The sequence below is a fragment of the Ovis canadensis genome, chromosome 1 (genome assembly GCF_042477335.2).
Source record: "Ovis canadensis isolate MfBH-ARS-UI-01 breed Bighorn chromosome 1, ARS-UI_OviCan_v2, whole genome shotgun sequence".
NCBI classification, from domain to species: domain Eukaryota; kingdom Metazoa; phylum Chordata; class Mammalia; order Artiodactyla; family Bovidae; genus Ovis; species Ovis canadensis.
Window position 1 is genome coordinate 196244036 of NC_091245.1, and position 12255 is coordinate 196256290.

Consider the following 12255-nt stretch of genomic DNA (forward strand, 5'->3'; position numbering starts at 1 on the left):
TGTGCCCACATGGAAGCTCTTCCTGATCCAGGTTTTTATGGAGGTTTCACCACATATGTGTGATTGAGTAAATCACTGGCCATCGGTGATTAACTCAATCTCCAGTACTTCTCCCAGCCCAGATCTTGGAGGTCTGAAAGTTCCAACCCTCAAATCACAGGGTTGGTTCCCATGGCAACCAACCCCACAAAAGATGTTACTTAGGGACCCACTAGAACCTCATTAGCATAAAGTCAGGTAAGGTGGAAAGGGGCTTATTATGAATAAGATACCAAGAACACTTCTTTTCACTTCTATCACTCAGGAAGTTTCAAGGGTTTTAGTTCTTGTACCAAGGAACTGGAGATGAAGACCAAATATGAAGGTATTGGGTTGGCCAAAAATTTCCTTTGGTTTAAAAAGAATTAGTTAATTATTTATTTCGGCTGCTCTGTGTCTTCATTGCTGAGTGGGGGTACTCTTGGTTGCAGTGCATGGGCTTCTCGCTATGGTGGTTTCTCTTGTTGCAGAGCATGGGCTCTAGAGTGTGCCAGCTTCAGTAGTTGAGACACGGGGGCTCAGTAGCTACAGCTCCTGGGCTCTAGAGCGCAGGCTCAATAGTTGTGGTGCATGGGCCTAGTTGCTCCAAGGCACGTAGAATCTTTCTGGACCAGGGATCAAACCCATGTCCCCTGCATTGGCAGGCAGATTCTTAACCACTGGACCCCCAGGGAAGTCCTCCTTTGATTTTTAAGCAAAAATAAAAGATATGCTTTTCATTTTCACCAAGAACTTTATTGAACAATGTATTTACTGTTTTGTTCCCCTACCTTCTGCTGTTTTTTTCAGTCAACTTCAGAATTCTGTCTTCCCAAAACTGTTTATCTTTTGGAGCAAAAGACTGTTTCAGGTGTTTTTACAGTCTTTCAACGAATTAAAATCTTTTCGTTAAGAGAATTTTATAAAGACCAAGATAGATGGACATCGGAAAAAGCAATGTCTGATGAATATAGTGGATGAATCAGAACTTTGTAGCCAGCTTGTAACAATTTTTGCTTGATCATCAAAGAAGCATGCAGTCTTGCATTATCCTGATGAAAGATTATGTGTTTTCTATTGCCTAATTCTGGATGCTTTTCATCAAGTAGCTGCTTTCAGTTGGTCTAATTGGGAGCATTACTTGCTGAAATGTATTGTTTGGTTTTCTGGAAGAAGCTCATAATGGAGGACTCCCTTCCAATTCCACTATATACACAACATCACCTTCTCTGGATGAAGACCAGCCTTTGGTGTGTGGCTGGTAGCGGTTTATTTTGCTTGCCCCACAATCTCTTCCATTCCACATTATCACACAGTATCTAGTTTTCATCACCCATCACAATCTGTATTAAAAATGTGCCATCTTTTTAAAGAGTTTCCAGTGAACACTTAGTGTTTTTTCATTATTTGGCCCTCCTTTGTAAAATCACGCAACTTCATGAGAACCCGCTTAAAAACCATGGAGCATCACCCCATCCCAAAACACACCATGTTCACACTCACACACACACATCCACACACACATATACAATTTTGCCTGCAATCTGAGACAGCTGCAACTTGTAGCCTCCAGGTTAAGAATCCCTGTCCCTGTGTGTCCAGGGGACAAATGCTGTCTGAAGGCCACAGAGAATTGAAACAAAATTCTATTACCTCTACAGTATTAAGTAAAAGGAAGAGAAGATATGAAATGTATCTCAATGATAAATTTTATTAGATTTTTGAAAGGTTTAAATGGTAAGATTCATAATAACAAAAAGCTTTGCAAGTACACACCATAAAATGCTAATAAATTTAAGGGATTCAGTTTCCACTTGTATATACCATATGGTGCAGAGCTTAAAGCGGAAGAGAGGCTTCCTCATTTCCCCTCCCCCCAGTCCCATACAGTTGGCCCTTACTGGACTTGTGTTCAAGGATTTGTAATGTGGCAGAGGCTATGCTGGGTCACAGGTGATGGGAAAAAGAAAGATTGTGAAGACTCTTGTCTTCTAGGGAGGTTTATAGCCCTGGGGAGAAGAACAGGTATATATATAAAAAACACACTAATAAAAGAAATCAATGATGTGCTGAAATGGACTTGTGGAAAAGCAGCAGGGAAAGAGGCAGTATTAATTTTGCCTGAAAGTGAATTTGAAAGGAGCCCTGCAGAATTGGGAAGAATGTTCAGGCCAAGTTTGTTCATTTTTTTTTTTTCCTTCCCCTTTTAGCCATAGGAAGAGAGAATTCCAGGACACTTCTACCCTGGACTTGTCACTTGGACTCTGTTCCTGCTATTCCAAAAAGAGAAATGGCCAAGTACATGCAACCCCCTCTTCAGTAATGACTGAAGTAGCTACTGTGTGTCAGGAACCCTGCCAGGCAGTTTCTAGCTGTTCTCTCGAATTCTGATGACAACAAAATGGAGGGAAGTGTTAGCCCCATTTTTTCTGAGGAAACTTGGTTCTGAGTTAGGACTTCTCATGGTCATACAGTTAGAAAGTGGCTGAGACAGGACTGTCTTTTTCCTCTACCCCACTTGGTTGCTTTGCTGCTGCTGCTAAGTCGCTTCAGCCGTGTCCGACTCTTAGTGACCCCATGGACTGCAGCCCACCAGGCTCCTCCATCCATGGGATTTTCCAGGCAAGAGTACTGGAGTGGGGTGCCATTGCCTTCTCCGCTTGGTTGCTTTAGGCCCATGTTAAGGGGCCTTATGATGTTGTGTGGTACACTTAAGCACATGCACATATGTGCATGTGGATATTTGATATTTGTATGAATAAATGGATACCTGAGGAAAAGAACAAAAGACTAAACTTTCCTGTAGAGGCAGTTCCCAGGAAGCCTGTCTTTGCATCCTGCAGAATGAATTTATCTAACTAACTATTGCCATACCAGCTGTCAGACCCTGGGGTCCAGAGGGACTCACCCCAGCAGGGTGTGCCAGCCTCTGCTACAGGCAGTCTGAAGAAGTATATGTCTACCCAGCCAGAAGCCATGCTTGTGCCTGAAAATTCACGGAACTACCTCTCAATTGTTCTGTCAGACTTTGCCACTGCATGCCCCGGATTTCACCACATGTAAAGAGGACTTGCTTTGCCTACAAAGGCTATAAGCTTCCTGACTGCATCAATGTTACCAAAAGGAACTTGGGTCTGCTCACCTGATATGCAGCAAAGCCAGTCTCCTTCACCAAGGAAAGTACAGCTTTTTTTTGCAAAGGGACAAGCAAGAAGAATAGGCAGCTCATGCTCAAAAGCCACAAACTCCCTGATGACTTCAGGGAAGAGTCTTTAAGGTAACCTCTAAGGATGAGGGTCACGGAGTTCCTGATCAGCTCGTAGACATTCTTCTGATTGGTTGGTGATGAGGTAATAGGGTAGTATTTCAGGATCTTAATCATTAACCTTCTGGTTCCAATCAGTCTGGGGTCTTGATGCTTGTGGTCAGTATGGAATCACCATACTAATGATGGTGACTCTAGGTGGGGGGGTCTTAGTTTATGTAGAACAATACAAAATTATGCATCCAATTGTAATCTATCTTTGGGAGGAACTAGGAGTCTTGGGCGGAGAAGGCAATGGTACCCCACTCCAGTGTTCTTGCCTGGAGAATCCCAGGGATGGGAGAACCTGGTGGGCTGCCGTCTATGGGGTCACACAGAGTTGGAAAAGACTGAAGCGACTTAGCAGCAGCAGCAGCGGCAGCAGCAGCAGTAGCTGCAGGAGTCCTGGGACTCTATCGTTTTAATCATTAACTGCTTGAGTCTGTTCTTTGGAAACTCAAGGAAGGCCAAACAAGAAGCAGGGGCCATGGAGGAACTTTTGTATCCTGGAGGCCCTCCTTTTTAAAAATACTCATCAGTCTTGAGGGGAACAGAAGCAGGACAAGAAAGGGAATACAGTTTTGGATAGAGAGGTTAATTATCAACTCAGCAGGGGAACTCAATTTTAGTGAGACTTGGTTTTATCACCACCCTGCTCCCTGTGGCCCCTGGGGGAGCCAGAGCAGCTCTAAATTGGGAACCGCCATCCACCGTTTTCATAAAGATTTACAGAGGCATAGCTGTCACTTGAAGCCCTTTAAATTATAGTGTCAAATACAATTACTGTTATTATTAGAGTAAGCACTTGATAAGTGCTTGCGAAATAATTAAACAAATGAAGAAACGTTCCAGGAATTCAGATTAGTGTAGGGGGAGAGGCCACTGAGTAAGGGAGACTGGAGAGTGGGAGAATTTGGCTATGTTGGCATATGGGAATGAGATTGGCAGTGGGGAATATTTCTAGAAGGGAAAAACTGCACCAGCATGCGGTTCAGCAACAAGCACTATTTATATGCAGCCACATCCTGGTGGTCAGAGGAGTTCTATAAGGAAGTTGTGTGGAAAGGTAACTCAAGATAGCCAACTTTGATCAAGAGTTGCTTTGTGCTGGGCACTAAGCTGTGTGCTTTACGTGGATGGCTTCCTTGAATCCTCACAACAGCCCCATGAGGTGATTACTGTTATAATCATCAGGAAATTGAGACAGAGAACTTAATTAACTTACCTGAAGTCTTTGTTGTTCAGTCGCTCAGTTGTACCCGACTCTTTGCAACCCCATGGACTACAGCAAGCCAGACTTCCCTGTCCTTCACCATCAGACCAAACCAGGCAGTGATTTGAATGCCAAACTATGCCCTTGGACTCCCACAGTGGCAAAGGAGAGTTGCTGAAGGTTCTTGGACAGAGAAGTGGTATGGTAATATGGCTGCTGCAGGAAAAAAAAAAAAAGCAATACAGTGCAGTAGTTAGGAGTTTGGACTTTGGCACCAAACTATCTGTGGGTGTTTTTTTTTTTTTAAGTCTCATTTCTGCCACTTGGCAGCTGGGCTATCTTAGATGTATTATTTAACTCCTCTATGCCTCAGTTTCCTCATCTATAAAATGGGGGTAATAAAAGCATCTAGTTTTTAGGGCTTTATGAGGAATATTCCCTGGTGGCTCAGATGGTAAAGAATCTGCCTTCGATTCAGGGAGATCTCAGTTCGGTCCCTGGGTTGGGAAGATCCCCTGGAGAGGGGAATGGCTACCCACTCTGGTACTCTTGCGTAGAGAATTCCATGGACAGAGGAGCATGAAGGGCTACAGTCTGTGGGGTCACAAAAGAGTCAGACACGACAGATCGACTAACACTTTCATTACTTCACATGAGATAATAAATGTAGAGCACTTCAAAACAGCGTTGGCACGTATGTGATGGCAGCTCTTAACTATTATCCATATGTTAGCTATCTGCTAGATGAACTGGAGAGAGGGCAGAGCAGGGGCCCAGCAGGAGGCAAGGACTGAAGCAGTACTGCCTAGGGTGATGGCAACTGGAACAAAAGGGTAAGACATTTTAAAGTAAGATTCAATCAGCTTCATTAACTGGAAAATGAGATAAAGAAGAAAAGTTAATAATGACTCTCAGATTCCTGGTCTCATTAACTGGGAGGAAAGGGGTGTCTGACAGCAACAGGAACACTAGGAGAGAGCTAGTTTGTGGGGGGCAAGGCCATTCACGGAAGGCATGGGTAGCATGTCAAGGGAACTCTGTGTTCTTGCTACCAGTTTGGCAGAAACCTCCTTCTTCCTCTGGGCTTTCTCATTAGCAAAATGAAGCTTTCACACCTGAGAGCTCAAAATCAGATATTTTCCAACTTCACCTGAGAGTACCCTAAAGGGGAAATGATGTTGTCAGAACGGTTCAGCCTTTTTGAGGTTCAAGGGTAGATGACAAGAGGAAGGCAATAATAAAACGGGACTTCTCCCCTTTTTCTATTTTAAATTGAATTATAATTGACATATAACACTGTATTAGTTTCAGATATACAGTATAGCAATTTGATATTTCGATATAAAATGATCACTACAAGTATAGTTATCATCTGTTACCTAACTTATGACAATATTATTGACTATTCCTAGCATATTCCCTGTCGTACATTACCTTTCATCCCTGTGACTCATTTATTTTGTAACTGGAAGTTTGTACCTCTTAATCCCCATCACCTATTTCACTCCTTCCCCCTGGCAACTACATGTTTGTTCTCCGAATCTATGAGTCTGCTTATGCTTTGTTTTTCTGGCTGCTAAGTCACTTCAGTCGTGTCCGACTCTGCGCAATTCCACATATGAATGAAATCGTACAGTATTTGTTTTTCTCTGAGTTATTTCACTGAGCATAATGCCCTCTACATCCATCCACGTCATAATGGCAACGTTTCATGCTTTTTATGGCTAATATTTCATTGCATATATATGTGTGTGTGTATATATATATATATACACACACACACACACACATCACATCTTCTTTATCCAGCCATATACCAGTGAGTACTTAGGCCCTTCCATATCTTGCCAACTGTAAATAATGCTGCAAAGAATATAGAGGTACATATACCTTTCTGAATTAGTATTTTTGTTTTCTTTGGAAAAATATCCAAAAGTAGAATTGTTGAATCATATGGTAGTTCTAATTTTTTTTAAATCTCAGTTTTATTTATTTTACTTTGCAATATTGTATTGGTTTTGCCACACATAGTTCTAATTTTTTGAAGCACCTCCATACTCCACTACTCCATAGTGGCTGCACCAACTTACAATCTCACCAACAATGTGTAAATGTTCCCATTTCTCCCCATTCTCGCCAACACTTGTGATTTGTTGTCTTTCTGAGAACAGCTGTCCATTCTGACAGGTGTGAGGTGGTCCCCCCTTATTTTTCTTCATTCCTCCTTAAATGTTGCTCCTTAGCCAGGCTTTGAAGATAGCTTGTCGCATGCATCCCTGGGGGAGAAGTGTCAGAGAAAGTCAAGTTCAGTGTTTATTTGATTTAGATGCTCTCTCTTCCCCTTGATTGGTTCCTGCCTCAGGCTTTGTTTTTCTACCAGATTAGAGAAGAAAGGGAAGGTTGTTTTTAAAAGTTCACTGTCCTCAGCATGAGAGACATAGCACGTGAAACCAGAACCCTTGGTGGTGGCAGCAGCCCAACACAGCTTATGCTTACCCAGAGGGCATGCCTGAGGGGGTGGAGCACCCTTGCCTGGGACACCCCTGGAGCTAGCCTCCAACAGGTGTGTACAGCAAGCTCACTATTCAGAAGAGCTAATGCAGAACGGGTAGGCACTTTTTTGAGAAGAGCTGCATTTCAAAATAGAGTTTTACATCAAGTAAAATAGAATAACAAAGCCAAGGCTTAATAAGGAAGATATTGAATGCATACCAATCAACTGAGAAACACACTGGGAGAAACGTTTGTTAAAAATAAAGCACTACTTTCACAACACAGCAGCACAGTACTACACAAAGGAGGTGCTCTTTCCTCCCTCCCTTTTTTTTTAAGCTGACAACTGTGCTTAGACCATTTCCCTCAGGTTGGACAATATTTAGGAATTAAACTTAGGAAATAAAATTAATTCCTACATATGCTGGCTGATAGTCATTTAAAAATCTTAACTGGTTCTCAGGTTTAATGCTTGGAGGAAACCGTCATTAAGTAGCCTCCTTTTAGGCTTCCCTGGTGGCTCGGTGGTAAAGAATCTGCCTGCCAAGATCCATAAAAGATTATATTTTTATTACTATTCAAATGAGTGATTAAATTTACTCTTTGCAGTGAGCCAAGAGTTCACATGCATTCTTTAAACTGCTGGATTTTGTTGGGCATCATTTAAAACATTTTGTATGTTTCTTCTTATCTGTGTTTACAGCGTGTTCTTGAATAATGTTCATTTGTCAGAACTGTGAGAAATAAATTATATGGATACTGAAAAAAAAAAAAAAAAAAAAGAATCTGCCTGCCAATGCAGGAGATGTGGGTTCAGTCCCTGGGTCCAGAAGATCCCCTGGAGAAGGAAATGGCAACCCATTCCAGTTTTCTTGCCTGGGAAATTCCATGGGCAGAGGAGCCTGGCGGACTACAGTCCACGGGTTGCAAAAAATCAGACATGACTTAGCAACTGAACAAAAACAGATTCCTTTCAGTTAACACAGAGTCCTCACTGTCATTTGTGTCAGCAAATATTTATTGGGTATTTTTGTATTAAGTAAGGTCCTGTTTATCAAAAGTATTTTAAACACTTTAAAGCACTGTGCAAAAATGTTAGTGTGCTTGGTGGAAGCATAGATTCCAAAAATTTCATGTTCCACATTTTATAGGTAGAGAAACTGAGGTTCTGGGGAGCAAACAGACTCACCAATGATCTTTCCCTAGTTTCACTAGAGTGCCAGGTTGTGATCATTCAAGGAGATGAGACATGCCAAGTAACTGATAGTCTAGTTCAAAAGAGAGGATATTGAGAAATGGAAACCATGGTGTTTTTAAAAAATTGTTTATTTTTGGCTGCCCTGAGTCTTCGTTGCTGCACGTGGGCTTTCTCTTGTTGCAGTAACTGGAGGGCTACTCTCTAGTTGCTGTGCCCAGGCTTTTCATTGTGGAGGTTTCTCTTGTTTTGGAACATGAGCTCTAGGGTGGGCATGCTCAGCAGTTGTAGCACATGGGCCTAGTTGCCCTGAGGCATGTGGGATCTTCCTGGACCAGGAATTGAACCTGTGTCTTCTGCATTGGCAGGCTGATTCTTAACCACTGGACCATCAGGGAGGTCCCAGTCATGGTGTTTAATTCCTTGATTGTGTCCCATTCAAACAGCATGACTGATGTTTCTGAGGGTGAACTGGAGACCTAGGAGCCTGAGTCTTCCATGTAAGTTTGGAGAGAGAGTTCAGTTCAGTTCAGTTCAGTTTAGTCGCTCAGTCATGTCCGACTCTTTGCGACCCCATGAATCGCAGCACGCCAGGCCTCCCTGTCCATCACCAACTCCCGGAGTTCACTCAGACTCACGTCCATCGAGTCCGTGATGCCATCCAGCCATCTCATCCTGGGTCGTCCCTTTCTCCTTCTGCCCCCAATCCCTCCCAGCATCACAGTCTTTTCCAATGAGTCAACTCTTCGCATGAGATGGCCAAAGTACTGGAGTTTCAGCTTTAGCATCATTCCTTCCAAAGAAATCCCAGGGCTGATCTCCTTCAGAATGGACTGGTTGGAGCTCCTTGCAGTCCAAGGGACTCTCAAGAGTCTTCTTCAACACCACAGTTCAAAAGCATCAATTCTTCGACACTCAGCCTTCTTCACAGTCCAACTCTCACATCTATACATGACCACAGGAAAAACCATAGCCTTGACTAGACGGAGAGAGAGTAGTGAAACCTAGCAGAAAAGAGGGCACAGAAGTGACCAGATGTGTATCCAGGACTCTCTGGAGGGATGGCAGGTTGCTGAAGGCTGCTGGTTACTGCCCTGAAGCAACTGTTCAATCTCTAGCGAAAAGCCTGGGAAACTTCAATGACTGGTTAAGTATCAACACAGAAAACATGGGGAAGAGTGCAGTGTGGCGTGGGCAGAGCCCATCTTTGGCTCTGTCATTCCAACAGAGTCATTCTCAGTGAAACAATCAGAAATATGGACAAAACTTTATATTTTTCAGAATTATTTATACTTGCCTCTGCACTCCTCATTTTTCTTTGTACCCTTTGCACTAGTCATGCTGAAATTCTTGTAGTTCCTCTGTGCATGATGTTATCTTTGTTCATGTCCCAAGGCCTTAATATAGGGCTTCTCTGGTGGCTCAGTGGTAAAGAATCCACCTGCTCACGCAGGAGATGCAGGTTCAATCCCTGGGTTGGGATGATCCCTGGAGAAGGAAATGACAACCCATTCTAATATTCTCGCCTGGGAAATCCCTTGGACAGAAGAGCCTGGTGGGCTGTAGTCCATGGGGTCACAAAAAGAGTTGGACATGATTTAGCAACTAAACAACAGTAACAAGACCTTAATATATACATTTACTTGGCCAGAAAGTCATTTATGTTTTTCTCTTACACCTTGCAGGAAAACCTGATTGAACTTTTCGGTCATTTGGTCAACCCCAAATATCATACGTGTTATATTATACCTACTATTTCTATTTCCTTCCACTTTTCAGTTTTATTCCTCCTTCTACAATGAACAAATTGTCACCTCCTTCCAGAAGCATTTTCTTGTCACTAAACATTTTGGGCTAAATTACGTCTCCTTAAAATTCTTGTGTTAAGGCCCTGACCCCACCCAAAGCCTCAAACTGAGACTGTCTTTGGAGATAGGGCCTTTAAAGAGGTGATTCAGTTAAAATGAGGCCCTTAGGATATGATAACTCAATCTGACCAATGTCCTTACAAGAAGAGGAAATTTGAACGTACAGACACCAGGGGTGCACATAGGCAGAGGAAAGACCACATGAAGACACAGTGAAAGGCCACCAAATGCAAGGCAAGGAGAAAGACTGTATAAGAAACCAAATCAAACCAAACACCTTCATCTTGGATTTTTCGTCTCCAGAACTATGAGAAAGTATATTTCTGTTGTTTAAGCCACCCAATGTGTGGTCCCTGTAGGTCCCTTCCTCTTTGGGTTCTTGTAATCCCTTGTGCCTCCTCTTGGCACCTTATTTTCATATTAGATGCCTGCTTCCCAGGTCTTCTGTCACCTTTTGAGTTCCTTGAGGTCTCTCTAGACTAACTCAGTTTACATCTTCAAACCCAGCCCAGTGTCTGACCCCTGATAGCCAAGGGTTCAATAAACGCAGGATGAATGACTTAATCTGAATGAAAACAATGTGCCTTGTAACTGATGAACAATGAGGAATAGGATAAGCAAATTATAGCATCTTTATAGGGCTAAAACATGCTTATGACTAGTTTCGAATAATGTAGGGGAAATGCTTATGTTCTTATATTAAATTTAAAAAAAAGGTGGAATAGCAGATTCTACCCTCAGGATGTGCACAACTATATTAAAACAATTCAAAGGAAATATATAAAATGCTCTCAGTGTCTTCTCCAGGTAGTGGCATGTTTGTCTTAGTTCTTGCCTCCTGTTTTGGAAATTTTCACCCGTAGCATTTCCTATTGAGAATCAATCTGTACTTACCTCCTTTGTTGCCTCTCTCTTTCTGTATTTCAACTTTCTGGTTTCTTATTTCTCTGTTTTATGAGTCAAGACTATAAACTCCTTGGAAAAGGAGCAGTGTTTTTGTACTAATATTTCTCTGGTGCTTGGCACACTCTATTAAACACTAAACATTTAGTCATTCACTAAATAATTCTTCAATGAATAATGGCAATAGCAACCACAAAAATGAAATTTTTTTTTAAGGAAACTCTTATTAAACTTCTTTTCCTTATGTCTGCTGCTGCTGCTGCTAAGTCACTTCAGTTGTGTCCAACTCTGTGTGACCCCATAGACGGCAGCCCACCAGGCTTCCCTGTCCCTGGGATTCTCCAGGCAAGAACACTGGAGTGGGTTGCCATTTCCTTCTCCAATGCATGAAAGTGAAAAGTGAAAGTGAAGTTGCTCAGTTGTGTCTGACTCTTAGCGACCCCATGGACTGCAGGCCACCAGGCTCCTCCACCCATGGGATTTTCCAGGCAAGAGTACTGGAGTGTGGTGCCATTGCCTTCTCCTTTCCTTATGTCTGGCAATCTGGAAATATGTGAGGAGAGAGGATGGCTTGTCACTATGAATGGAAGCCAGTAATGATTCAAGTAACCTTGTGTCAAAAAAAAAAAAAAAGAATGAGATAGGCCCACAGTGATGAGAAATGTTATGCAATATGGGAAAACTTCCTAAAAGGCCCTGGGTCTCTCCACCAGCATGCAACATGCTGGGGGTGGAGAAAGAAAAATCTAACTATATTTTGTCAGATTTCCTCAGAATCCCTTCAGAGTACCAGTCGGTCTATTTGTTCCTCTAAAACTTGAGGTCATGGTAAGATAATACATGAGTGTTTACAACGAAAAGTTACTATCAAAACATATGGAATGTTTGGTTTCCACAGCCATCACTTTTTGCTCTCTGACTTTAGCCTGTTTCTGGTGAAGTTTACTAGCAGATACCCACGGCCACACCTGTAGATGGGATGTCTCCATAAACACCAGGTTAAGGTCTTCTGAAGAGTGACTACTGGGGGAGCCACCGCAGAGCCCCACTGAGAGCTGGGCCCTCTGGGTTCACCTCAACTTCACACTCAAAACAGAAGGGAGCTTACTGGGCCTGAAGCAGAGGATGAATCTTAGAAAAACACAGCTGCCAGGGTGAGCGTGTGCATGCACATGCTCCTCTGTGTAAGTGCTCCTCCACATAACGCCTGTGCATCTTTCTTATTTACTTGGCTCTGCAAGCTTAACTTCTGGCCTTTAAT

At 42.7% G+C, this 12255-nt stretch overlaps 1 long non-coding RNA gene across 2 annotated transcripts in view; it reads right to left on the reverse strand.

Moving 5' to 3' along the window:
- Window positions 1–12255, reverse strand: part of LOC138422450 (uncharacterized) — a 51733-nt gene that overhangs the window by 20599 nt on the left and 18879 nt on the right. Inside the window, exons 2-4 of one of the 2 annotated variants that reach the window (XR_011249874.1) lie at window positions 6626–6811; window positions 4548–4751; window positions 1710–2788 (exon numbers count right to left, since the gene is read on the reverse strand). This is a non-coding gene — a long non-coding RNA (uncharacterized lncRNA). Of the gene's footprint in view, window positions 1–1709; window positions 2789–4547; window positions 4752–6625; window positions 6812–12255 lie in introns of those variants that run through there. The other variant, XR_011249875.1, reaches the window with a different exon arrangement.